This window comes from Leptonychotes weddellii, chromosome 5 (assembly GCF_054177405.1).
Source record: "Leptonychotes weddellii isolate Sample4059 chromosome 5, ASM5417740v2, whole genome shotgun sequence".
NCBI classification, from domain to species: domain Eukaryota; kingdom Metazoa; phylum Chordata; class Mammalia; order Carnivora; family Phocidae; genus Leptonychotes; species Leptonychotes weddellii.
The window spans coordinates 19,632,793-19,660,430 of record NC_138373.1 but is presented as its reverse complement, the minus strand read 5'-3'; the positions used below and the strand labels follow the sequence as shown (position 1 = coordinate 19,660,430).

At 42.4% G+C, this 27,638-nt stretch overlaps 1 protein-coding gene across 4 annotated transcripts in view; it reads right to left on the bottom strand.

Annotated features, from left to right (window-relative positions):
- USP31 (ubiquitin specific peptidase 31) overlaps positions 1-27,638 on the bottom strand; it is a 197,020-nt gene that overhangs the window by 100,508 nt on the left and 68,874 nt on the right. The gene's annotated exons all lie outside the window — the stretch shown is intronic.

Genomic DNA, 27,638 nt, shown 5'->3' with positions numbered 1-27,638 from the left:
AAAGAAGGCAGATGCCGCTCAAGCCCTAGATTTTCAAATCAACTCTCCCCATTTTAAAAGTGCTATCAAATGCTTTAAATCTCCTCCCTTCCAAGACAAAACAAAACAAATCTATTTGCAACTGGGTCTGTTCTCTCAACTATTTGGTAAATTACAACTTTTGCCTGTACTCAAGAACACTATTTTGGTTAATTTTCATCACCAACAGCCCCTCTGGTTATTGCACACGTGCAAAAAATTCATAGTCACAATAATGTTTCTGATGGGGTTTTTCCACCCAGGACAACTGTCTTGGACCTAAGCACAGAAATAAGTTTCATGGTAACCTGGGCTCCTTCCAGATTTTTCTTTTCCTCTACCCCCAGTGGACCCACCTGTACCCTGGACTCACACAATGGTTTCAGCCTCCCTGTTGCTTGTAAAGACACAGATATCCTGAAGGGACTCTGTGCTACTTCAAAGCAGAATTTAAGACTAGTTGTTTGAATAACACTGATCCATATAGAAATACTGCTTCTCGGGGCGCCTGGGTGGCTCAGTTGGTTGAGCGACTGCCTTTGGCTCAGGTCATGATCCTGGAGTCCCGGGATCGAGTCCCGCATCGGACTCCCTGCTCAGTGGGGAGTCTGCTTCTCCCTCTGATCCTCCCCCTCTCATGCTCTCTGTCTCCCATTCTCTCTCTCAGATAAATAAATAAAAATCTTTAAAAAAAAAAAAAAAAGAAATACTGCTTCTCTGGCCAGATCTAAGCATAAAATTCTGCACTCCCAAAAGAGATGATATCCAAGCAGAGAAAAAAGCCAAAGCTTTGCAACAGACCCACCTGGTTTTGAATCCTGGTTCAGCTACTTACCACCTGCAACCTTGGGCAAGTTACTTAATGTCTCTGAATCTTGCTTGTCTCATTGGCTAAAATCAGGCTAGGACTAGAGATCTCATTGAATTATTGTGGGGTAATTTATCCATTCATTCCACAAATATTTATTGAGGGCCTACTATGAACCAGGCCCTGTTCTAGGCCCTGGGAATATAGTGACAAACCACTATAAAGTTCTTGCATTCCTGGGTCTTACTGGCCAGTGGATTGGGTACTATGTAAAGGGCTGGCACAGTGCCTGGAATACAGCAAACACCCCATGGATTTCTCTCCTGTTTCCTGATCACGCTCTCTCTCTTCCCCAGTTAAGACCTTGGCACTGGGGCCAGAGCTATGCATCTCCTTGACCAGCCTTTGGCCACCATTCCTTAACCCTCAGTTCACAGCTCCTTTGCCCACACTGTACCCCCTTAGACATTTGTCAAAAACCTGCAATCTTCTGCTGATCCTCTCTCGCTGCACACATGAGGAATAAAAGGCCTGAATTCATTAGGATATCAGTTCAGCTGTTTATAAGAGAGGGACCCAAAATAATAGTGGCTTTAAAAGTTGGAAATTAATTTCTCTGTCATTAAAATGCCTAGATAGGGGGTCAGTGTTTGGTGTGGTATCTGCATAATCATCCAGATACGAAGATCCTTCTAGCTCATTGCTCTGCCTCCCCCATTGCATGGCTTCCATCTTATGGCCCAAGATGACTGTTCCAATCATCACATCCATCTCCCAGACGGTAGAAAAGGGAAGAGAAAGTGGGGAAAAAACCCTTTTTCTGTAACCCAGAAAATGCACCCGTGGCTTATCTATCTCCACATCCCACTGGCTAGAACTTAGATCCACGGCCACGCTCAGCCAGCTGCAAGGGAGGCAGGGAAGTGCAGTCTTTGCCTGAGAGCCATGTGTCTTTCAGACCCACTGCAGGGGGGTTTGAATTCTGGGGGTTTGAATTCTCCTTATGGTTGTTAATCTCGGCACTGACCTCATGGTAAAACAGGTGTTGGTGAATGGTGGGGCCTTTTACATCTTACAAGATTTGGTGGTTGTCGTCCACCCAAACAACCTTCTCAAATACTTGTCATGTAGAAGGTCCAAAGAAGAGCTTGACACGTTAGGGGGGTTTCTAAGGAAGGCAGCCTCCTTAAGTTCCAAAAAGCCTTAAAGGGTGGCATTTGCTTTGGTGGGTCACAGTCCAGTTCTCAGTTTATGAGGCTGAAATGTTGTCCAGACTCTGACAGTGGACCCATTTCTTTGAGGCGGACTTACCGAAACAGAGGCTGGTATGTAAGGTGTAATTTCAAAGTATTCATTTACAATGAGAAATACAACTGTTCACTCAAGCCCAATGGCCAGCACAGTCTTTACTACAGAGAAAGTCACATGGGAAGCCAAACTATAACCAAAAGTTTGCCAATGGAAAAAAAAAACTGAGTTTGATTAATCTTAAATGTGGTGGCCACAATGAGTTTGGCCAGGAGCCAGGCCCCTGAATGCCACCACAGATTCTCAAGAGAAAGAATGCTGTAGGCGAAATCACACTTTGTACTGAAAGGCTTCTGTCCCAAATCTAAACCTTCTGGCCCATTCTAAAGGCAGGCCAAAGTCCTACTCTTCCTCCCTAGCCTCTTCCACCACATTTACTCATTTACTGCTTGATCTGGGGGCTTATGGAAGACCCAAAGACATACCCCTCAAGTCCCCCTTCAAGAGAAGCAAGCTGTCCAGTGGCAAGGAGTATGAATAACTGACAGCCTTCATCTGGCAGCTCCTTCAGGGTCCTTAGCATTTGAACCAAAGTAACACTCTTTGTGGGCTGGTCCCTGGCCAATGACTAAGCAAGGTGGTGGTCCTAGGGCCTGGTCATTTCTGCCAATGTGGGACTTCTCTAATGGGCAGCCTGGGCTCTGGAGCTCCCTCTGGGCTGGCAGAGACCTCATGAGGTCTGCAATGTCGTCTCAGGGCTCCTGTGGCCCCATCTTGCTTTCTTGCCTTCTCCCATTTTCTTTATAAGTGTTACTCTTCGAAAAACCTTTTGCATTCTATCTCCACTGCAGTGTTCCAAGGAGCCCAACCTGCAACAGTACTCTGAATCAGAGGCCAGCAAATTATGGTCCATGGCCCAATACTGGTCTGTGGCCTGCTTTTGTAAATAAAGTTTTATTGACACAGAGCCAAGCCTGTTGTTCACTCTTATCTATAGCTGCTTTTGCACTATAATGGCAGGGTTGAGTAGTTAACAGAGACCTGCAAAACCTAAAATATTTATATCTGAGGCCCTTTACAGAAAGTTTGCCAACTTTTGCTCTAAATATGACAGTTCTGATGGCAACCAAAGACTAACACAATGAAAAAAGAGTCTTTTCTCAAGGCCTGGATCCATGAGCCTGAGACACTCATTCTGTGCCTCATTTTATATGTGTTCTTTCCTGGCTCATGACCGGTCTTGAACAACACCCTAAAGTAGATAAGGGAACTACAAGTCCAGAGTTCAGACACTGAAAGATACTGGAAGATCAAGGGCAGGATCTGTGTCATCTCATGGTGTCCAGACTATCTCCTCTCACTGGCCACTGTTTTTGTGATGAAGTTACAACAGCAATCCTACCATGCCCAGTGTGTTTAAGTTTATAGGGACTTGCAAGCTTTTGATCATGACTATGAAAACCAAGAGGCAAGGATGTGGGGTAATCTGTTACTGTTTTTGGAACATCTACTTTTGGAAACTGTACTCTGATTTTCCTCTGGGAAACCACCCTTCTCCCATTCATAATCAAGTGATTACTGTAGGGGCTAATCCCACCTCTGGATCCAAGGATGGGCATGTGATCCTACTCTGGTCAATCTGAGTGTTCCACTCCTCTGGGCACCAAAATCAGATTGCAGATGGGCACGTAACCCAAGCTGTCTTTGACTAGAGGTATTAGGAGAAGTTGTTTCTCTATTGCCATTGCTGAAAGACTGATGCATAAACCTGGTGTTTTCAGAAGTCCTCTTACCATCACACAGGGAACACTTATCTGTGAATGATGCCAACACCCAGGAAAGCAGAGTCAAGGCTGAGGTGGATGCTTTCCCATGGACTTCATTTCAGCACCTGGATCCAATCCTGCCCAAAGCTAGATCCAGCCCCAGACTTTTCAGTTACACAAGCCAACAGATTCTTCATTTTGCCTAAACCAATTTGAGTGGGATTTTCTGTCACTTGCAATCGCAAAGACCTGACTTATCTTAGGACTACATCCAGACCAGAGCCTATGACACACTGGATATTACAGCGAAGAGATGGGAACTCCTTGAGAGGAAAAAGACATTGAAAAGACACAAGGAAGAGGTGACCTGGACTTGACTCTCTACATCCCAAGAAGGCTGTGTAGGTATCCTGGCTGCAGAGACTCAGACCTCAGTGATGGATGATATCTTTATCCCAAAGCCCTCTGCTGTGATTGTGGTGCCCTGTGCAGGTAGTTTTCCAGTTGCAGTGAAGCAATTCCTTCAAGAAACAGTCTTAAAGTTACTTCCAAATCCTCAAAACTGGGTAACCAGGGGGATTTTATTAGATATATTTATTCTATAATCCAACATCTCACAAGACATCTAGAAGCTTCTTTTAAGCTGCCTCTTCTGCCTCCCAGGCAGAATTCTCGTGTTGCTTCTCAGACATTAAAATGAAAAAGCCCCTGTTGTGCAGGATGAAACAGGCTTACCTGAAAGTCTCCTGCTTATGCCCCAGCCAGCTGGTGGACATGCCTGCCATCCACCTCCTTCCTGTTTGTGTTCCCCTTGTGGCTGGGAGCCTTCATCTGCCATGGTCAAACCGACTTTAGATCTGCAAGGCTGAGGCAACGGTTGAAATGCAACACAAAACTACCCTATTTATATTTTCATTTCTACTAGACCTTTATAATAATTCCTTCTTGAACTGAAGCTTAAATGGCTAAAGACTGATTGTAACAGAACATTTAATTGTTTGCTTGTCTAACTCTCTCAGCCCTAATTAAATATTGTTTTTCATTGAGCAGCTTACACAGTGATGTTTTTTTCCTGTCATTGAAGAGAGCAAGGGGGCTGAGGCAGAATTCAGATGAGCCCGTGCTCACTTGGTGTTTTCATCCTATTCATTTTTCATCCAACAGTGGGGAACAGAGCCCTCTGGAGGGAGAATCACAGAGTTCTGGGGAACAGCTTTCGGAGATGACCGCATGCAGGTCCTCGGAGAGGAAGAGGTTAGAAGATGAGTGATGAGAGCCCAGGCTACCTTGCAGGGATTCCCACAGGAGGTGCATGTTCTGGGTGTTAAAAGCTGGCATTGGGAGCCGTCACTGTCACCTTTCTTCACACCCCACTTTTCACCTCTGTGCCATCACCCAGGCCCGCCACCATTGCCTCTCTCCAGATTATTACAGAAGCTTCTTGATTGGCCTCCTGTGTTTATCCCAGCTTCACGACAGTGTGTTTCCAGCAGCGTGCAGCCAGAGTCCTGCCATGTCCCTCCCCATCTGAGGGTCCTCCAGTGGCTCCCAGCTCACTCAGAAGAAAGCCACGGTTCTGACAATGGGCTCCAGCCTGCTGTTCCCTCTGGCCTCGCTTCCTAGCACTCATCCCTTTGCTCCTTCAGCTCCAGCACTACTGACTTCCCTGCTGTTTCCTCAGATACTCTTCATAGGCTTCCTCTTTAGGGCATTTCACTTGCTATTCCCTGTGCCTGGAATATGTCTCTCCTGAAAATCTTCAGGGCTCATTCCCTCACACCTTTATCCAAATGTCACCTCTTGGTGGGGCCTCTACCCCTTACATACTCCCTATCCTCCACCTCTGTTTTATTTTTCTCCATAGATTTTACTACTGACATACACTTCAGTTCACCTACTTACTTTGTTTACTATTTATCCACCCTACTAGAATGTTAGCTTTAGGAGGGCAAGGATTTTCCTCTGTTGGTTTCACTGATGAAACTAAATAGGTATGCCAATAAATTTTTTTTTTGAGTGACTAGAGTGAATGAATAAATGCCAACATGCATAAATGAATGAATAATCTATCATTCATTTCTGGCCATGAATCCCAATAGCCAGGGACTACTCAAGGCCAGAAGCCTGGATGTATCGGCACTTCGCATTCTAGGATTCTGGGCGTTAAAGAAATCGTCCCATGGGTGATGAAGATGCTAAGGGCAGAGAGGTCCAGTGCACAAAATGACCCCCAGCCTTCCAGCCATAAGTGCTGATTAAAGCCTAGGGCAACACAGTGAAAGAGGAGGGGACGTGAACCTGAGTTCAAAAAGGCCTTGGTTCATAGCATGAGAAGGGGCAAGGTGACTCAAGGAGATTCCCTGGAGGCATCAGACAAGGACAGTTCAGTGAGTGGAGAAGGCATTACAGTGAACACCCCCACCCATCGAGTCTGGGGAAGCTCTGGGAGCCTGGGGATGGTTTTGTCTGTCAATCCAGGAATAATTTCCAGAAGGGAAGTAGGATAGCTGGGATCACCGCCTTTGTACAGGACTGATTCACAGGATCATGGAGCCAAGGTAATATGGCCCATCTCCAGGACCAAAACAATCGAGACACATCTCTCTTCAAAGGCTGATGGAGAAGAAGGTTCCACGTTATCCCCCGTTCACCAGGTCTGGGGTTCCAAACTTCTTACAAAAAGGTAGTATTTTTCCATGAGACTTCAACATTTCAGAACCTCATTCGGTTCAACCTAACATTTATTTATTCATCAAGTTTTCAAGGTACGCACATTTTACATTTTGACAGTTGTGTCAATCCGCCCACCAGAAATCCTGTAGCAATTTATATTGTCCTTTTCTCATGCCTTACATTGAATATCTATCTATGTTTCCACCTGCTTTGAGAGGAATCACACTTCCCAGAGATTTGTCTATTTGACTTATCCTTTCAAAGTTCTGGTCCTTGATTTGATTAATCAATTCCACTGACTTTTTGCTTTGTGATTAATGTAGGCTCTTATCTTTATTAATTTCTTCCTCTTGCTTTTATTTTGCTGTTCATTTTCTAGCTTCTTATTTTGAATTCTTAATCCAATTATTCTCAATCTCCAATGTTTAAGCATATTTATTTTAGTAATAACAGCTTTAGATTATGGATTTTACTAAGAATAACTTTAATCACACACCTGTATGTATTTTTATAGTGTTCTCATCATCTTAAATGTCTGGCCTGTTTTTTTCAGTATCAATTTCCACTTTGACAAAAGGGCTATTTTTAAATTTTGTTTAATTTCCAGATGGCTACCATTTATCTCAATTTAGGCACAGACTTGCTATTAATGTGATCAAGAAATACAGTTTATAAAATTTTAATTTGGGGATTTTTTTGTGGATTTCTTTGCCTGGGTACATACATTGTATCAGTCAGGTTGGGTTAGGTTAAGCTGCAGTAACAACCAAAAATTCTTAGTGGCTTAAATAACATGGGTAAGCTGGGCATTCTTCTCATCATGCTCATTCAGGGACCTGAGCTGATAGAAGCTCCATTTTGACACATGTTTCCATGATCACAGGGGCAGAGAAAAGAGGGCCTGGCTGTTAAAGCCACTTCTGTGTCCATTTCATTCGCTGAAGAATGAAACTCAGATGCCTGAGTTCAAAAGAGCATGGAGTTCTTATCCTCTCAACAGAGGAGGGCTGAATATTTGTGAATAAATATTCTACCATATGCATTCAATAGATATTTATAAAGGACTACAGAGATACCTCCTACTATATAACAAAAATTGTTATAGACATCTGGATCCTGGCAGATATTGTTCGTTGGTGTCCTGCCTCCTATTCTCAACCCTGACCCTCCTTTTCCCATCCACTTTCCAACTGGAGGTGGCCATGTGACCCAGATGTAAGTGGAAGCTGGTGGGGTTGCCAGGTAAGCTTTTTCTTTCTTTTATTTTTTTAAGCTTTTACTTTTCTGATGTTGGTGCTGCCCTGTCTTCTTCCTCCTTCTTCCTGTCTTGACTGCTAATGTTTAGAAATACCAAGAGAATCCCAGAAATATTTGCTTTGACATTGTTGAGCATCTGAACCAATATCAGCAGCTGCCTACTTTCGGATTTTTCATATGAAGAAAAAAGTTTCCTCATGTTGGTATAAGCCACTGTGGTTGGGTTTGTTACTTGCATCTGAAAGCATTTCTGAGTCATAAAAGAATTCAACATGTAAACAAAATAGACAATTCTCATCTTCAGTGAAAAATAATTCTTTAGAAGTATTCTGTTGTGAAAAATAGAAAAGAAATACATTGGCCTCTGCCGCTAGTTCCTGCACAGAACTCCTCAAACCCTTGTAATTTCCTGAGTGATCAGAGCACTAAGAGTTTCTTTTGTTTTAATAATTGATACTTGATCCCAGTTCCTGACAGAGTTCCTAAATGCCCTGGAACTTCCTAGGTGACAGGAGTATCTTTTGTTCTAATGAGAAAACTCTGGGTGGGCTCCTGGGTGGCTCCTGGATGGGAGCTGGTCACCAGAAAGACCAACCTATGATTAGAAGCTTGGAATTTTCAGCCCCACCACCTTTCCCCTCTCGTTCTCCACAGAGGGGAGAGGGGTGGAAATGGAGTCAATAACTGATCATGCTGACATGATGAAGCCTCCATAAAAATCCAATAGTATGGGGTCTGCAGAACTTCCATGTTGGTGAACACATCCACATACCAGGAGGGTGCTATACCCCAACTCCACAGGGACAGAAGCTCCTGGGCTTGGGACCCTCCCAGACCTTGCTCTATGTATCTCTTCTCTCTTCACATGTTATCCTGGTAAATGTAAATATGTGTTTCTCATAGTTCTATGAGCTGTTCTAGCAAATACTTGAATTCAAAGTGGGGGGTGAGGGTGGTCATGGGAACCTCTGATTTGTAGCCAAGTCAACAGAAGTTGTGGATAACCTGGGACCTACCTCTTGTGAATGGCATCTATAAAGTGGGGGGGGCGGGGCAGTCTTGTGGGACTGGGTCCTTAACTTATGGGTTCTGTGCTACTCCAGTTAGTGTCAGAATTGAATTGAATTGTAGGATACCCAGCTGGTATCATAGAGATTGCCTTGTGTGGGAAAAACACCACACAAATGGCATCAGAAGTGTTGTGAGTGTGGTAGTTGTGTGAGAGTAAAGGAGAAAGACATGAGAGGAGTGAGTTTTTCTACTCATCTGTGGACAGGTGAAAAGAATGCTAAATACATATTCTAAATATGTAAAAGAGTTTATATGGTCCCAGATTATCATGGATCTTTTAAAAATATATTATGAGATAAAATAAGACTGCCAAAACGTTGATAATTGTTGTACAAAGAATATGTTTTCCCAATAAAACATTTTTCTCAATTATAATAGCCTTAACAACCACACTAACAATTGCTTAGCCAACTCTAATTTTCACTGATATCAGTGATTCACCATTGCTATTTTTATAACAGCTTTATTGAGACTATAATTCACATACCATATAATTCACAATTTTAAATGTATGTGGCTTTTGGTATATTCAGACTTGTGCAACCATCACTACAATCTATTTTGGAATATTTTCATCACACCAACAAGAAACTCTCTACCCCTTAGAAGTACTCCCTATTTCATCCAAACTCCTCCCACCCCTCTCACCCCTCCTCCATCCCACTTCTGCCCACAGCCTTAGGCAATCACTAATCTATTTTCTGTTTCTGTGGATTTGCCTATTCTGGACATTTCATATAAATGGGATGATATATACATTATGTGGCCTTTTAAGATCAGCTTCTTCCACTTAGCATGTTTTCACAGTTCATCCATGTTGTAGCACGTATCAGTACTTCATTTATTTTTGTGTTTAAATTTTTGAGGAACTTCCAAGCTGTTTTCCAAAGTGGTTGCACCATTTTACATTCCTGCCAACAGTGTATGAGGGTTCCAATTCTCCTATCCTCTCCAACCCTTGTTGTAATCTTTTTTATTTTAGCCATTCTTGTAAGTGGGAAGTGGTATCTCATTATGGGTTTGATTTGCATTTCCCTGATAACTAATGATGTTCACATTTTTTTCACGTTTATTGGTCATGTGTATATCTTCTTTGGGGAACTATTTAGATTTTTTTGCCCATTCTTAAATGGAGTTATTTGTCTTTATATTTTGGGGTCGTAAGTTCTTTATCTATATTAGTACAAGTTCCTTATCAGAAATATGATTTGCAAAATTTATCTCCCATTCTATGGGCTATCTTTTCATTTTTCAATGATGTCCTTTAAAGCATAAAAATTTTTAATTTTGATGATGTCAATTACCTACTTTTTTCCTTCTGTATGTGTTTTTGGTGCCAAGGTCACAAAGATTTACATCTATGTTTTCTTCTAAGAATGTAATAGTTTTAGTACTTAACATTCAGGTCTTTGATCCATTTTGAGTTAATTTTTGTGCATGGTGTGAGGCAGAAATTCAACTTCATTCTTTTGCATGCGAGATCCAGTTATCCATGCATTTGTTGAAAAGACTATACTTTCTCCCATGGGTTGTCTTAATGCCTTTGTTGAAAATTAATTGACTGTAAATCTATTTCTAGATTTTCAATTCTACTCCATTGATCCATATGTCTGTCCTTATGCCAATACCACACTGTCTTGATTATTGTAGCTTTCTAATAAGTTTTAAAATCAGGAAGTGTGAGTCCTCCAACTTTGTCCTTCTTTTTCAAAATTTTTTTGGTTTTTCTGGGTTTCATAAATTTCCATATGATTTTGAGCAATCAACCTGTTGATTTCTGCAAAGAAGCCAGCTGAGGTTTGGATAAAGATTTCATTGAATCTGTAGATCAATTTGGGAAGTATTGCCAATCTTAACAATACTGTCTTCCAATGTACGAGCCTGTTTATTTAAATCTTGTTTAATTTCTTTCAATAATGTTTTGTAGTTATAGTGTACAAGTTCTGAATCTCTCTTGTTAAGTGTATTACTATTTTATTTTTTGATGCCCTTGGAAATGGAATTGTTTTCTTAATTTCATTTCCAGTTTGTTCATTACTAGTGTATAAAAATACAATTGATATTTATATATTGATCTTGTATGCTGCAACCTCACTGAACTCATTAGTTCTAATCATTTTTAGTGGATTTTTTATTATTTCTACATACATGACCATGTCATCTGCACTTAGAGATAATTTGACTTCTTCCTTCCAATCTGGATGCCTTTTATTCCATTTTCTAGCTAACTGCGCTGGCTACAACCTCCAGTACAATGTTGAATAGAAGTGGTATGAGCAGACATCCTTCTTGTTCCTGATCTTAGGGAGAAAACATTCAGCCTTTCACCACTAAATATGATGATAGCTGTGGAAATTTCATAGATGTCCTTTATCAGGGTGAAGAAGTTCCCTACTATTCCTTGTTGAGTATTTTTATAATGCAGGGATGTTAGTGTCAAATACCTTTCTCCATCTATTGAAATGATCATGTGGCTTTTGCCCTTTATTCTATTCACAGGGTACATTAAATTGACTTTGGATATTAAACCAACTTTGCATTGCTGGGATAAATCCTGCTTGGTCCTGGTGTGTAATCCCTCTTACATATTGCTGGATTTGGTTTAGTAATTTTTGTTGAGGATTTTTGTACTCATAGTCATGAGATACTAGTCTCTAGTGTCCTTTACTTGTGATGTCTTTAACTTGTTTGACTACCAAGATACTAGCCTCATAGAATAAATTGCAAAGTGTTCCCTCCTCCTCTGTTTTTGGAAGGGTCTGGTATTAATTCTTCTTTAAATGTTTGGTAGAAATCACCAATGACATCTCAGCCTGGACTTTTCTTTGTGGGTAGTTTTTTTGGTTTCATTTTACTAACTTAAATCTCTACTTGTTCAGTGTCTATTCAGATGTTTTACTGCTTCTTGGCTACTTTGTCTTTCTAGGAACTTGTCCATTTTGTTTAAGCTATCTAATTCCTTGGCTACGGTGTTCACAGTATTATTCCCTTATAATCCTTTTTATTTCTGTAAGGTCAGTAGTAATTTTGTCAGAAGGGAAAAATTCACTGTTTCTCCTCTCAAATCTCTACCACTATTCTCAATACTTCACATCTAACACTCAAGTGTGGGAGGGTTTTCCCCACACCAAGCAATTCTCCAGTTCTCTATAGATACCACTGAATGCCCTATAATTTCATGGCTCTGACACTACCTGGGGTTAGCGTAGATCCCAGAGTTAAGGCTGCCCCTACCTCTCCGCTTCGGACACCAACTGCAAGTCCATGTTGTTACCTGTTTTTCTGGCCAACTGGCTATAAACCAGAGGTTTCCACAACCTCTTCCTAAGGTCTGATAATTTGCTAGAATGGCTCACAGAACTCAGGAAACAGTTTACTTACTAGGTTACCAGTTTATTATAAAAGGATACAACTCAGGAATAGCCAATGGCAGAGATAGGTAGGGCAAGCTATGTGGGAAGGGGCAAGGAGCTTCCATACCCTCCTAGCACCTCTGTCTTCACCAACCAACAAGCTCTCCAAACCCTGTACTTTAAGGATTTTTATGGAGGCTTCCTTACGTAGGCATGATTGATTAAATCATTGACCTTTGGTGATTAACTCAACCTCTAGTCGTCTCTCTCCTCTCTGAAAGTTGGGAGGTGAGGCTGAAATTTCCAACCCTTAAGCACAAAGGTGGTTCTCCTGGCAACCAGCACCTACTCCCTTTTTAGGGGCTTTCCCAATAACAAATTCAGGTGTGGTTGAAGGGGCTTCTTATGAATAACAAAAGACACTCCTTTCACTTTTATCACTCAGGAAATTCCAAAGGTTTTAGGAGGTCTGTGCCAAGAACTAGGATGAAGACCAAATAGGTATTTATTACCAATCACAATATTACAAATGTCCTCTTTTTCATTCTTGATTTTAGTAATTTGAGTCTTTTTTTTTTTTTATCACTCTAGCAAAAGATTTGCCAATTTTGATGACTCATTCAAAATACCAACTTTTGGTTTTGTTGGTTTTTCTCTATTATCTTTCTAGTCTCTATTTTACTAATTTCTGCTGTAATCTTTATTATTTCCTTCTTCATGCTTTAGGTTTAGTTTGCTCTTGTCTTCCCCTAGCTAATTTTAGTATCTTTTTAATACTTAGAATGTATAAAAATCCACAAAACATCTCCAAGTGCATAACTATTTTTTTCCCAATTAATCCTAAGCATAAATCAGGAAGCCCCTTGGACATAAAAATTTAAGTATTCAGGTCAAGCAAATTTTCTTTTCTTTGATTATTTTTTCCCCTCCATCTACTTCATTATATATTTCTGGAACTTCTTTTACATAAGTATTGAATAATTTGATCTAGTTTCATATCTTGTCTTTTATGATTTTTGTTTGTCTTTTTAAACCAAATTCTAGAGGAGTATCTTGATAAAGCCTTTTAATTTATTCACTTAATTATGCTATCCCATTTTTGAAATCATACTTTGTTTCACCAAAATTTCTTTTGCTTCTCTGAGGATACCTTTTCACAGGACCCTGCATGTGCTTCTGTCATTGCCTTGCCCCCCAGATCTCATGGTAGCAGTGCAGCTTCATGGTGTATCCCCTGTTCTGAGTCTTCAGGGTACTCCCCCTCTTTCACTTTGATGAATTCCTTCACATGTCTAGAGATTTTTTCTCAGAAATAAGTGAAGATAGTTCAATGCCAGTAGCTGAGAGTGAGCTTCATTAACGACACCTCATGTTGATGGATTTGAGACCAAAAGAAGAAGGAAATTCTACTTTGATCATTAGATTGTTTGTCTGACTGACCTCAGTTACAGAAAGTTGAGGTAAACATACGCCCTTGGTTTATGGCATATTATTATATTCAGTCTGTGAAAAGCCTTCATAAATAATTGAAAGTTCTTTCTCTTATTCATGCATGTATTTAGTTATTCCCCCCCGCCCCCTCGATAACCCCATCCCCAAGGGGCTACCTGGCAGGTACTGATCACACACAATAGTATCTCCCCTCAACCCCTACAGGTTGTGAGTGCAGGCTCCAAGGCATCACTGTAGAAGCCCCGCTCCATTGAGCGCAGGACTTGTCCCTTGGATTGTTTTGTACTCACTAGTCCTCTTCCCTATCCTTTCACTGATTCCACAGATGCCATGGGGTTTAGGGAGGTTGGAGGTGGGGGAATCCTCCCATCCCTTTTTTGCAGTATCTTCGCAAGGCCACAGGTTTTAGAGGGTCCCTCCTACCCCCACACTGACCTCTCCACGGACGCCTCCTGAGGGATGCTACTTTTATTTGTAGGAGTGGCTTAGAGTTTTCTATTTGGTTTAAGTGAGGATACTTCAGTAAGATACTGGAAGAGAGAGTCAGACGCACAGCTTAAATTGTTAACTGGTTTGTAAAAATCCTTTTCTCCAGCTTATTTCTTTGCTGTCTCATCAGAGGGAAAAATCTAAGTAATAAAAACCAAAATGATACTAGAGTTCTCCTCATTTCCAGGGAAAAAAGCCACTGATGGCTAATATTGCTCTCATTTTTCTGATAGGCCTGAGCAAAGTAGAAAAATGCAAATGTGGGGTGCCTGGGTGGCTCAGATGGTTAAGCGTCTGCCTTCGGCTCAGGTCATGATCCCAGGGTCCTGGGATTGAGTCCCGCATCGGGCTCCCTGCTAGGCGGGAAGCCTGCTTCTCCCTCTGCCTCTGCCTCTCTCTCTCTCTGACTCTCATGAATAAAAAAAAAGAAAGAAAAATGCAAATGTTTCTCTGTGAATAATGTGGGTCAATGAAGTTATTCTGTTAATACTTTCTTTCCACTTGACTGTAAGCCACATGATGGCAAAGAGCATGTTGGTTTTGCTCAACACTCTACCCCCAGTGTCTGGCATACTGTGGCTGACACACAGTAGGCATTCAATAAATACATGTTGAATGAATAAGCCAATCTTCAGCAAAAGGCTAGGTCACCAAATGGAATCTACAGAGAAAACGAAGGGCTCCATCTGGATCATGTTTTGATCTGATAAAGAGGCACAGAGTCCGACTGAATATCATTGCTTCCTAATGGCAGCGGGGATAAAGGGGTCAAGGAATAATGTCCCCCTGCTCTGGCAGGATTTGGACAACAAACCAAGAACCTGAGCCAGCTGAGAGCAAACCTGAAGGTGAAACCTTTGAAGGAGCGAAAGGGGGGTGTAAAAATCACAGTTGTGATAAATGCTGTAAGTCTAGGGTGCACGGAACTCAAGAGGCGTTTGGTGGTAGAACGGGAGGGTATGGACTTGATCAGAGTCAGGGAAGACTTCTCTGGTACTTGAGAAGAGAGTAACACAGATCACCTCGGTGGCGAAGGGAGGGGGAAATCCTCCTACTCCCCCTCCTCTTTCTACTCTTCCCTGTCCTCTTCCTAGCATTCTGGAGTGTGCCAACACTGGTGAAAGAGGACTCATGTATTAGTTAGAGTGCAGGCTATGCTATTGAAACAAAGACTTAACAATGTGGTGACTTCAATAAAATAACAGGCTCTTCTTTTCTCTCGCACATCAGTGCAGAGCTGCGGGACTGCACTGCCCTCCCTGACATGCGCCTTCGCTTCTGCTTGCAGGGGCCACCACAGCCCAGCCAGCAGGAAGAGGAAACAGAGGAAGTGGAGGGCAACCTGCTTCCTTTCCAAAGATGTGACCCAGCAGTTACATGCTTCCCTTCCCCTTACACCCTCCTGGCCAGAGTTTAGTCAGAGGACCACCCCTGCCTGCAGGGAGGCTGGGAAATGCAGCTGCTAGCAGGGTCTCGAAGAATGGAAAATGGAGGACAATTGCCACTTTGTACAGCAGAGGATGAGATCAGAAGTGAGGACATAAACTCACTTCTCAACACCTCTAAACACTTGCCTAGGTGTTGGCAGAAGTTCCTATTTCAAGGGCTAGAGCAGGAAACCCGACCAGCCCCAAACCATAGTGGATGATCTACCCCAGAGTTTCTCCAAACTCCAGACATTTTACAACTACCTTTGCAATTTTTGCCACATCTCTCATCCACATCCTGTACAAAATCATGTTGCAGGGGTGCCTGGGTGGCTCAGGCGTTAAGCGTCTGCCTTCCGCTCAGCTGGGATCAAGCCCCGCATCGGGCTCCCTGCTGGGCAGGAAGCCTGCTTCTCCCTCTCCCACTCCCCCTGCTCGTGTCCCTGCTCTCGCTATCTCTGTCAAATAAATAAATAAATCCTTTAAAAAAAAACAAACAAAAAAAACAACAAAAAAATAAGATCATGTTGCAGCCCTTATACCAGAAGTGCACACGCCTTCTTGACCTTGTTATCATCCGTCCTGCACACCTCCTGAAGATTCTCTGGACTCACTCATCACCACCTGTAGAATTAACATGGAGGGAACCGTAAAAACACACTGCTACCCAGGCTTTACCTTCAACCAATCAGAATCTCTAGGTGAGGGTTCTAGACGTCAGCAATTTTTTTAAAAAAACTCCCCAGGGGATTCTAATGTGCAATGAGGGAAGAGATCCAGTGCCTGAAGATTACTACTAAACTTCCAGAGGACAGGAAGGCTGCATTCCTTTCTTCTTCGTAAGAAGAGAATGCCTTGCTCAACCATGGCTTGGGTCAGAGTGGTTCATCTCAGAAACCTAACATAGCATTTATACTCATTCTGGGTGGGGAAGGGAGGCAAGAGGGACTTCTTTTTTTCAGTGGGTCAGCCAGACAGAAGAGCATGTCTATTTTCCCAAGGCCAAACGTTCAGCAAGTCAATAAGCTCCTAATTCTTGCTACACAGCTCCGGCCGCATGACCTTTTTGATGTGGCTCAAGGCTAGGTCACTGAGTTCCACGGCCTTCCCCATCCACTCACCTTGGATGAAGGTCAGGGAAATAATAATCACTAACCCAATTAACACCAAGCACCAGACATTTGTCTAAATACATCTGTGACACGGAGGCACAAAAAGGTTAAAAAAAAAATTTTTACCCAAAGCCACAAAAAGTTAGGAAGCGGTAAAGCTGGGACTTGAACTCAGGCAGTGTGGCTCCAGGATCCATGATTTCAGAACCGCTCCACCGGACCATCCCTGCTGCAGGAAGGAAGCGGCTCTTCCCACCCCTAGGACCACAGGTCAGAAAGAAGCCAGCACAAGATTCTGACTGAGCAAACATTTGTGGAGCATCGAAGCGTGCAGGAAAAAGCACTAGTCTCATGGAGGTTCTGAGGTGTCGGACACTCGAACCTCCCCTCCCTGTCCTCTTGCACCCCTGTTCCCCAGGTAATCCCATCCTGGAGCTTCTCTAGCACATCTCTGCCCTGACCTGCTCTCCGAGAACCCTCCGCGGGGCTGCCTTCCTTCTGCTCCTCTGAGCCCAGGATGGCTCAGCAAAGACTGGGACACTGGTCACCCAGCTCTGACCGCAGCCACTTCTGTTCCCGGACAGCACATGCCAGACACGGGGCCCGAGCTACTGCACAGAGACAGGTTTTTTGTGCTGAGCTCCTAGGCAGGTGCTGGCTGCTGAAGCCCCATTCGTCCGACCCACAGGCTTGGGAGAAGGCGTTCAGGGAACACGAGAGTGGTTGTTAAGTAGAAATTGCCACACATGTTGCCCCTTTGTTATCCCCTTTCTGCACTGTCACTCTGACAAGCTCTGCCTGACACAGGGGCATTAATTTTTCATGCCACCCTGCCACAGACACACAGATTTGTTTGGAGCAATGATAAATGAAATGCAAATGTGACTGGGAGCCCAGTGCTGAGATGCTGAGACTACAGGTCACATCGTGCTCCGGCCTCATCCTCCTGTCCCCACGACACCTCCAGGGGCTGCTTTACACCTGCCATATCCCGTGGCTTCGCAGAGCAAAAGGTGACTGCTGAGCAGAGGGAATACAATATTCTCGGTGGGTAGCAGCAAAGCTGATTAAGAAAAATTCACTCCCTCAATACAGTTTCTGAACTCGTGTTTATCTTCATTTGAACCATCCTGGGTAGATGTGTTTTAATTGCGAGCCACATCCATTCCTTTTCCGGGAGCAGGCAGGGCATAAATTATAAAATAAATAAATGATTAAGAAACATCTAATTATTATTAGTTTCTTACTTGAAGGTACTTTCAAGCTGCTTCTTATTAAAGTCATTCATCAAGGAGCCACCGTGCCCTTTCTGGAGGCACTGCTCCCAGGACCGGTGTAGGACTCACTGTCTCATGCAGCACGCAGTGCTTAATAAACATGGAGAATATTGATGGCCGTGAATTCCTCCCTCAGCCTAAACTCCAGCGTGATGGATTGATGCTTCCTAAATATGGCGAATATTCCTCCAGCCATTCATCAGCCCTACCACAAATACAGGTGTCAGCCCAAGCAGACATCAGCCTCTAACTGCCTCCTCCAGAGCACACATACAGAGAAAAGCCCGCATTTCCCACACAGGGACCTCATCAATTTTGCATGTGCTGCAGTCCCTTGACTTATTAAATATTTATAACAATGTCATTATTTACCAAACAAGCTACCAGGCTGTGCCCAAGGCCCCAAGAGCCAGGAGCCTGAGTGTATGGAGCAGGGATCTCCTCTCAGCGCTCTTTTGCCTCTAGAGACACTTTTGGGTAGAGGCAATTGGGTCTAGCAGACAGGTTTCTCTGTCTTCCTTCAAAAATGCGTCTGTCTCTCCAGGTTTTGAAGAGGGAACAACGGGGCCAGAGGTGCATCATCCTCGGGGAGACCAAAGCACAGTGAAGCTTAAGGGTGTCGCAGAGCTGGGACCCTCCCACCAGGGACCCACGTTTGCCATTCTGCCATCCTTGCCGAGATGTCCTCACCGTTCCTCTGATCCACTCTCTAAGTCATTCTCTTCTCTGATTCCACAATCAAGAGCTCTAATGCTTCCACGTAATGGCCCATTATGTCTCTAGGCAAGAGACAAAGAAACTCATTCACTCCACAAAGATTTATTGAGATTTACAAACATTTAGTTGCAAGGCACTGCCTCAGGTGCTGGGCTGTCTCGCCAAACTCACTACCCCGGTCTTCTTCTCTGCCAGAGCACACCCTCTACCCTCCAAAACACTGGCAGGAAATGTCAGATACTTCCTTCGATTTTCTTGCAACTTGGTCATAAGCAGGTGACCAAGATCCTGGTCAACAAGAGGGAAGAACTTTTAGAGGAGGCTGGGGATGGTCTCTGGGAAATATTCTCTTACTGGTCAAGAGACCTAGGGAGAGACAGGTCCTGCATTCTTCAGCTGGACATTTTCAAGTTTACGCAATTGTGGCAGCCACTGAAGGCCAACTCTGGGGACAAAGGCTACCGTGGCAGACAGAACCATGGTCCTCATGACACTGATGAGGTACTGATCCAACCCCTGCTCCTGTTCTGCTTCTGGATTTCTTATGAAATCAGGTTATTAAAATGTCTTTTTTTTTGCCATTAGGCCACAGTAATAAAAACTGTCACAGGCAAGATCCACTGATGGATCCTAAAATTTGAGGAGTTGGCCAAAGTCTGAGGAGATATTTGCATGGTCTAATAGTATCTCTCCCAAGACATTTATTAAGTACAAAGGGAAAAACAGTAATTTTATAGTGGAGAAACCCAAAAACATCACCTTAACCAAATGACCAAGATTCTGATATCACCAGTAACAGGACATATCAATATCAGGTACTCCCTATGCACTGAGAAGGGCATATTGCTTTTGTGATATTCTTGCCAAAAAATGCAAAACCTCAATCTAATTGGGACAATGCATGAGATAAACCCAAACAAAAGGACATTCTACATAACTAGCCAGTGCTCTTCAAAACTGTCAAGGTCAAAAAAGACTAAGCCCTGTCACAGATTGGAGGAACTAAGGAGACATGACAATTAAATGCACTGTAGGACCTAAGACTGGACAGATGTGGAAAAACTCGTGAAATCCAGATAAAGTCTGTAGTTTAGTTAATGGTATTGTACCAAGGCTAGTTTCTGGTTTTGAATATTGTATTACGGTTACACAATATGCTGATATTCAGGGAAGCTGGGTGAAGAATATATGGGAATTAGCTGAATGATTTTTTGCAACTTTTCTGAGTCTAAAATTATTATTACTTTTTAGTTTCAAAAAAAAAATTGAACCAAGGAGGTTCTCCTAAACTCTGTTACCAAAAAGCAGAAATTTCCTCACTTCTGGAATTTGCTATAATTACTCAGAGATTACAAAGAAAAGGACTTTATACAATCTAGATTCTCCTTCTAGTAACTGCATGGCTAAACACAATTCCATATGTTGATTATTTAATTCCCTTATTTACTATCATATAGGGAATTGGGAGTAATAATGCGAAAAAACACAAGCCTTGTAGTATTAGGCCTAATTCACATCCAAGACCTATTACTCATTACCTGTGTGATCCTGGCTAAGTCATTTACTCTCTCTGAGCCTCAGTCTATATATGCATAAAATGGAAATAAGACCCTCCAGTCAAGGCACTAAGAGGTGGCTTCTGTGCCTGAAAGTGAGGAAAGGATGATATAAAATGGGGTTGGAGAAGAGGGCAGATTTAGGACCTACTTGTGTTTAAGTGGATCTGGACAGGGCTTGTGAATGGATCTGATGTAAGGATGGGGGTTGAGGGAAAGACCAGAGTCAAGGATGGATCCTTGGTCTGGACTGAGCAGGGGGGATGGATGGTGACGCCAATTACTGAGTCCTAAAACGGGCTGGGAAGATGGAGAGGCAGCAACATTTAAAGAGATAATGGCTAAAAAAGTTTCCAGGTCAGATTCATAAAGTACAGGATAAAAACACATTTAAAAATGAAACCAGTGAAAAACAAAGAGAAGCATCTTCAAAGCATTTAGGAAAAAAAGCAACCCAGTAATACACCTTCAAAGGAACAACCATGAGATTAATAACTGACTTATCAACAGAAATAATAATGGCAAAAGACCACGGAATGAAAAGGAAAGAAAATAACTTGCAACCTAGAATTCTATTCCCAGTGAAAATACCCTCCAAAAGGAAAGGCAAAATAAAGACCTTTTCAATCAAACAGAAGCTAAGAGAGTGCATCATTAGCACAGGCTGAAAAAAAAAGAAAGACTGAAAGGAATTCTTCAGGCAGAAGGAAAAGGATTGCAGGAGACACACTGGAACACCAGAGGGGAAGACAAGAAACGGAAGGTGAACGTACTGGTACATCTAAATGGATACTGGCTTTCAACATTCGTAATCATCTTAGTTACGTGTGTTATGTATCTATACATGTTAAATACACATGGAATTGGAATGCACAGCAACCAGTAACAAATGGTGGGAAGGGTAAAATGGGAATCAAAGTGTTCTAAGACCCTGACGGGGCAAAAGTTACTAAGTTTTCTTAGACTCTTTTGAATCAGGAATGCATGCTGATACCACAAGGACAGCCACTAAAAAAAGAGTAAGAGGATGAATAATAAGCTAATAGAGGTAAAAAACTGGAATTTAAAAAATGCTTGACTGATCTAAAAGAAAGACAAGAAAGAAGAGAAAAAGAAACATAGAATAGGTGGGACAAATATCAAAGGAATAGTAAGATGGGAGATAAAATCAAATACACTTGTAATTAATGCAATGTATTAAGTGTAAACAAACCAACCACCCCAATTAAGCCTCCCAATGATCATGTAGACATTATCAGCCACATTTTACAGGTGAAGAATTTGAGGCACAGAGAAGTTAAGTAATCTGCCAAAGGCTGTCCAGCTAGGAAGTCACGGTACGAGAATTTGAACCAGTAGCCCACCTCTGGGACCTGAGCACGTCACCCCTCCAGGAGCTCCCCCTCCTCTCTGTCCACCCAACACTATTTTAGGTCAGCATTCCACAGACTGCACCTAGATTCCTGCAACAAGCTCCTAACCAGGGCTCACTGGTGCCACACTGTTGCCATGGTGACCATGCTAAGGCACAAACTGGATCTCATCTCTCCTAAATTAAAATTTCTTCCTGGATTCTCATTTACTTCAGGACAGACCTAAGTCATGAAAGGTCCTTCAGATGAGGCCTCTGCTGGCCTCCCTTCTCCCTCCATCTACTGCTTCCTGCCTTCCTGCCCTACATTCCAGGAAAGTTTGATTCCTGGGGTTTCCAGAAAGTACCAGCAGCTCCCCCAGTCAGGAAGGTGTGAGCTTTGCTCCAACGGCCCCTCCTCTGTAAAGCTCCCATGAGGGTCAGCCCCTCTCTCCATCCCTATCGCTATGATTAGGAATGGCACTATTCCCTGGGCCCTTTCTCTATGCCAGGCACTGTGCCGGACGACGCATAATGGGCATCCTTCCTATTTAACCCTCACAACTCCATGATGAAAGTACTGTTCATCTTCTAGATAGGAAGGGGACTCAGAGTGGTAAGTGGATTACTCAAGCAAATCCACTAATTCAGGTAGTCAATTTTTACTAAGTACTAATATGCTTGACACTCTCTGAGGTACCGGGAAAGAGCGGTGAACAGAGCAGGTAAACAAGCTACAGAAGTGAGCTTATGTACTCTGTATGCACACAGACTCTGTGTTGCACATATACTGCATACAGACTGTGCACTGCGTACGTATTGCTTATAGACTGAGGTAGCACTTATACTACTGCATACAGACCGACTACATTGCATATATTCTACGTTGCATATATACTGCAGATAGACCAATGTTGCCTGTATATTGTAGATTATGTTGCGTACAGACTGTGGTAGTTGGTGACAAGTTACATGAAGAATATAATAAGGTAGGAAAGGGGGAGAACATGAAGCAGGTTGCAATGTTTTAAAAGGACGGTCAGGAAAGGCCTCACTGAGACGGTGACGTCTGAGTAAAGACATGAAGGAGATGACAGGATGGGCCATGTGGGTACCTTGGAGACAAGCCTCCTAGGCAGAATTCCGGGAAATGTGCTGGAAGAGGGATGGGAACGTGGTGATGCCTTGAGGGAAGAGCAATGAGTAAATGGCACGGTAGTAAGCACCAAAATGTTAATTATCTACCAGCCAACTTGACACCGGCTAGACCGTGAGCTCCTCGGACATGGTCATACCCCCAGCATTCTGGCATACAGGAAGCACTGCAAAACAAAAGAATCTGGACTTCGATCTTGAGTGCAACAGTAAAGGGACACTTTCTCCACCACAACCTTTTGTGGATTGGGAACCCTGAAGCTGGCGCCACCCATCCTCAGCCACACAGCACCATCCCCACATGTGCCTTCCTCTTCCCACTCTCTGAAGGGATGACGAATCTGACACCATCCGAGTCTCGGAAACTGGGTCTGTATACTGTGGGCCTCTGTGGATTTTTCTGAAGCAAAGGAAAGGCGCAGCAGAGCCTGCCAGTGGCGGGGAGGCCTGATTCTGACTACAACCCTGGTTTCACTCACAACACCTTCCCACTTTAAGAAAAACCAAGCTGTAGTAAATACAAAGAACGAGTCAGATTAACATCAGAGCCCTGAACTCTTGAAGAAATAAGGTGCAAGGCCATCAGGCTATATGGCATGATACAAAAACCTATCACTCTAGGAGAGAGCCCTTGTCCTTTCTGTGTGTAGCCAATGTTGACAGGGGGTGAGAAACATGGCTAAGACCAGACCAAATCAAGACTGAAATCCAGAGGGTTCTACATGAGGTAGACCCAACCTACCCGGAGAGCTGAGATCTACCAGATGACCAGCGTGGAGATGCCTCAGACTCAGAACAGGGCCGCAAAAAGGAAAACCAAAACCACCACCTGGGAGAACTTAGCAGCGGGCCTCAGAAATAGAAAGGGGACACTGAGGTTGGGGAACAGGCCGAAGCCTCATCCTATGGAGTTATAGTGGCCTAGAATCATTCCCTGGGCCCAGAGGAACATGTGGTCCAGGGCCAGGGGTTTATCATGCCCCTGCTTTCTCCAGGAAGACTGACAGAGGACAGATTGGTGTACAGGGAGATACTGATCATTCAAATATTTGAAAATAATCTTCCAAATTCTATGGAGACAGACAAAATTATCGTAAATATCTGTATGACTATTAAGTCTATGTACTTTATGACACGTAAATACTTTCAGGCATAATGAAGCCTCTTGAATAATCAGTGTACTACATGGTTAAACTCTTTATGGAAACTAAAACAAAACTTCACTATTTAAAATTAGAGAGGTTTGTAAGTGCTGTACCTCAGTTTTAGGGCATGTGGTTCACACCTGTCCTTGGTTAGGAACCGTTTCCCTGTCCTAATCCTAAACCATCCTGCTGAGCTTTAGAAAACAAAATCTGCTCTATGACCTGCAGTTAATAGTTTCCATGAAAAACGATGGCTGGTGGTACTCATCTAAACTGAAACCCCTGCTTCGCTGAAAATGCACTCAACTCATAATGAATAAGCATGTCAACAGAGAGGCGAAGAACACACTAGACTTTTAAATTACATTTGACGATGGCGATCTTTGGTGCCCCCAAGTGGTCATAAGTAATGTGACATCCTCGACAGGGAGTCCTGTCCTGAGAGGAGGTAAAGACTGGGAAAAATTTTTTCAGAACGTATGGTTAAAAACGAGGATATCTGTGGCAACAGAGTGCCCAGAAAAGAATGGCTCCTTTGCGGGAATTGAGTCAGACTGTGAGTTCTTGCCCAGCCCCATGGCCCAGGACACACTACCTCTTAGAGAAAGTGGAATAATCCCTGATTGTGAAAATTAAAATAAGCATAGATGTGATTTTTTTTTGTTTTAAGATTTTACATATAGAGTACCTGTCTGTATTCTTCTGTAACTTGTTTTCACTTCACACTATGGTTTTAAAGTATTTTGTAGAGATCAGTGTGGTACAAAGATAATTCCTGCTTAATTTCCAAGCTACTCAACACCAAAAAGACATAGGTTGGCAAGGGGAGAAAGAGGAATATGGCTTAAGGAGGGCATCATGTAATAAATTTATTATATTTTGTTACAGTTTCCACTTTTCTCTTAATTCCAACTGTATACTATATAATCAACTGCTGTTCCAGAAATAAAATGTTTTAAACATAAAAATATAAATTTTGCTTCTTAAAAGTGCATACACCTTGAATAATAAAACATACAAATAAATAACAGAAGTCAGTGACACAACTCATGCACTTGTTTCTAAAATAATTTAAAATGTATGGTACACTTTTCTTCCAGCCTCAAGGAAAGGCATCCTGCCTTCCGTATTACTGTACAACTAAAGAAGAAAATGGCAGAGAAATCACTATGAACGGTGCATGAACAATATCAAGGCATTCTGTGTACAGTGACAGGGACATGCAGCTTTTAAGACAACTGCAGAAATTCCAGTGTGAAACTGAAGCATTCAGGGAAGAAACTGTTTTTGTAATGGGGCTTGAATTCGATTTTAACCAGTGGTGAGAGGCACAGTTGGTGAGCAAACGGACAGGGAACACAAATGCACATTTGAAAGGCCGACAGAGAGAACTGGAGCTTCAGCAAACACTGGAATTGCCTTCCCATCTGGTACGAGGATGCCGCACCACTTAGAATAGCACCTGAAGGCAACTTCACACTGCAAATTCACCACCACAACAGGCCATTCTGCTTCAAGGGGCTTTTCTACAGCGGGATTTCCAACTTGGATTTTTACTTAAATCTTCATTCCTTGAAATGTTGAAAACACCAGGTAAGTTGTGGTTTTTTTTTTTGTAGGTAGCATCATGCTCAACAGGATGAAACCACCCGAGAAACACAGCAGACTACTTTGAAGTTGTTTAAAGTGCCTTCGGCTCACCACAGATTAAAACTAAATTTCATTTGCCTCCATAGGTAACATACACTGCCAAATTTTTGGATGAGTATTATTTGATATTTTGTAATTACATGAAAAAACACGGAGGGTTACCAAAAAAAAAAAAAAGACTCCAAATAAAATGTCTCACATTCATTTTTAAACTAAAAATAACTCCTAAAATTACACTGCGGATAAGTAGAGAATGAGCTAACTAGGAAATTAGGTGGCAGCCTGGAGTTTGCTATTGTAATTACTACAAAGATAGTCATTCTATCAAAATCAGGAACAGGTTTTCCAAGGCCACAAAGGCTTTACTTCAGCATTTTCTAACTCAGAGTGACTTCCCAACTCCCCTGTGGGTCTGGCCCTGTGGTGGCATCCAGGGAAAAGGCCCTGGGAAGGATGCACACCCCACAGGGGACTCTGTCTGCTCCAGCAAACTGAAGACCACTGAATCCCAATCGACTGGCAAGTGTTGGGCCACCCACCAAAGGCTCCCAGCACCCAAATAGGGTCTCAAATCAGAAAGGCTCCCTTATTTCAAACAGGATGTTAATATCAGTGGTTCTGACTTTTTTTTTTTTCTTTCCTCTCCAACGAAACAGAGTCTGAGTCACTCCTGAATGCTTCACATGGCAGTGATTCTCACCATAGGGATGGTGTAGCACAGTGGTTCTCAATTCTGACCGCAAATTAGAAACCCCCACGAGCTTTAAAATGTATGGCAATTCCTGGGACCTGCCCCTACACTAGTTAGATCAAAAGCTTGGGAGTGGGACCCAGGCATTTGTAAAAGTTCTCTAGATGATGCTAGTGAATGCTGAGTATCAGAATCTCAGACAAGTCATTCAGAAGAGGCTTAACAGAATCTTGGTGAGAGTACATGTATGAGATTTGAAAAAAGGCTCGCAAGCCTGCAGTGGATCCCCCTTCCCTCCAAAATTGGGCAACACCTGTTTTAAATGCTTATGAGATGGATCTAGAACCTAATCCACTATAGAATGCTACCATAAATTCCACGAGCTTAGTCTTATTGTGACCAGTGGTTGGGAAGCTCCAAAGCTTTTCAAAACAGCTCTAAGTCTCTACAAAAGCATTTTAAAATTGTTAGCACTATTAGAAGCCACATTCTCTCCCTGTGACCACGATAGAACCCTAGGAGATATAAAAAATTAAAATCTATAGAAAATGGCAGGTTATTTTTAGAACAAAATACTTTAGGAAAAATGTTCAGGCTAAATACAGTATATAAACCCATGTGTGTTCAACATATCCAATTCCACTCCTGCTTGCAAAATACTTATTTTACATACAATCTTGCCAACGATCAAAAAACAAAAACAAAACAAAACAGCAAAGAGAAACATGTGCAAAGCAAAACAAGAAAACATATTCAGGCTCTTCAGTATTGATGATAAAGCCACATGTAAAAAATTACAAATTCAAAAATAGAGCTCCATAATCCAAGAACTGCCTTTTTTAAAATTTACATTTAGGGTAGTCTACATTTTATTAGTTGTTTGCATAGGTGGTAAGAACATGCTTTCTGGGTTATATGGAGGCCAAGCAAAACTGCTGTCATTACTTGGGGGAAAAAATGACTGGTCATGCTCAAATTGCAGCTGCAAAACGAACACTTTGAGAGTTGATCAAAAGGCAGTGTGAAACACTAAGTGTTCATTTAAAGAAAGCACAGGATTTCCCCTCAAAAAATGTAGTCAGGTTTAACACAGTAATGTGTCCTTTATGAACATGAAGACAGACAGCACAGCACAGACAGCTGCTTTCTGTTTATGATATAGGCGCTGGTTTGTCAGCAAATTTTGCTCTTCTCAATTCCAAATAATACAAGTTCAACACGCCTCACAGAATATGTGTTTTATTGAAACTGTGCTTATGATTTGCATACTATCTCAAAAATCCAACCCAGAAACACTAATTATCTTGGCATCCAATAATTCCGATAACCTACATAGGAAACAAGAACTTCAGCTCTTCGGTAATTTGTCAGAATGAAATGTAACGTCAGATGTCAATCTATTTTTAAAAAAACATGTTTATT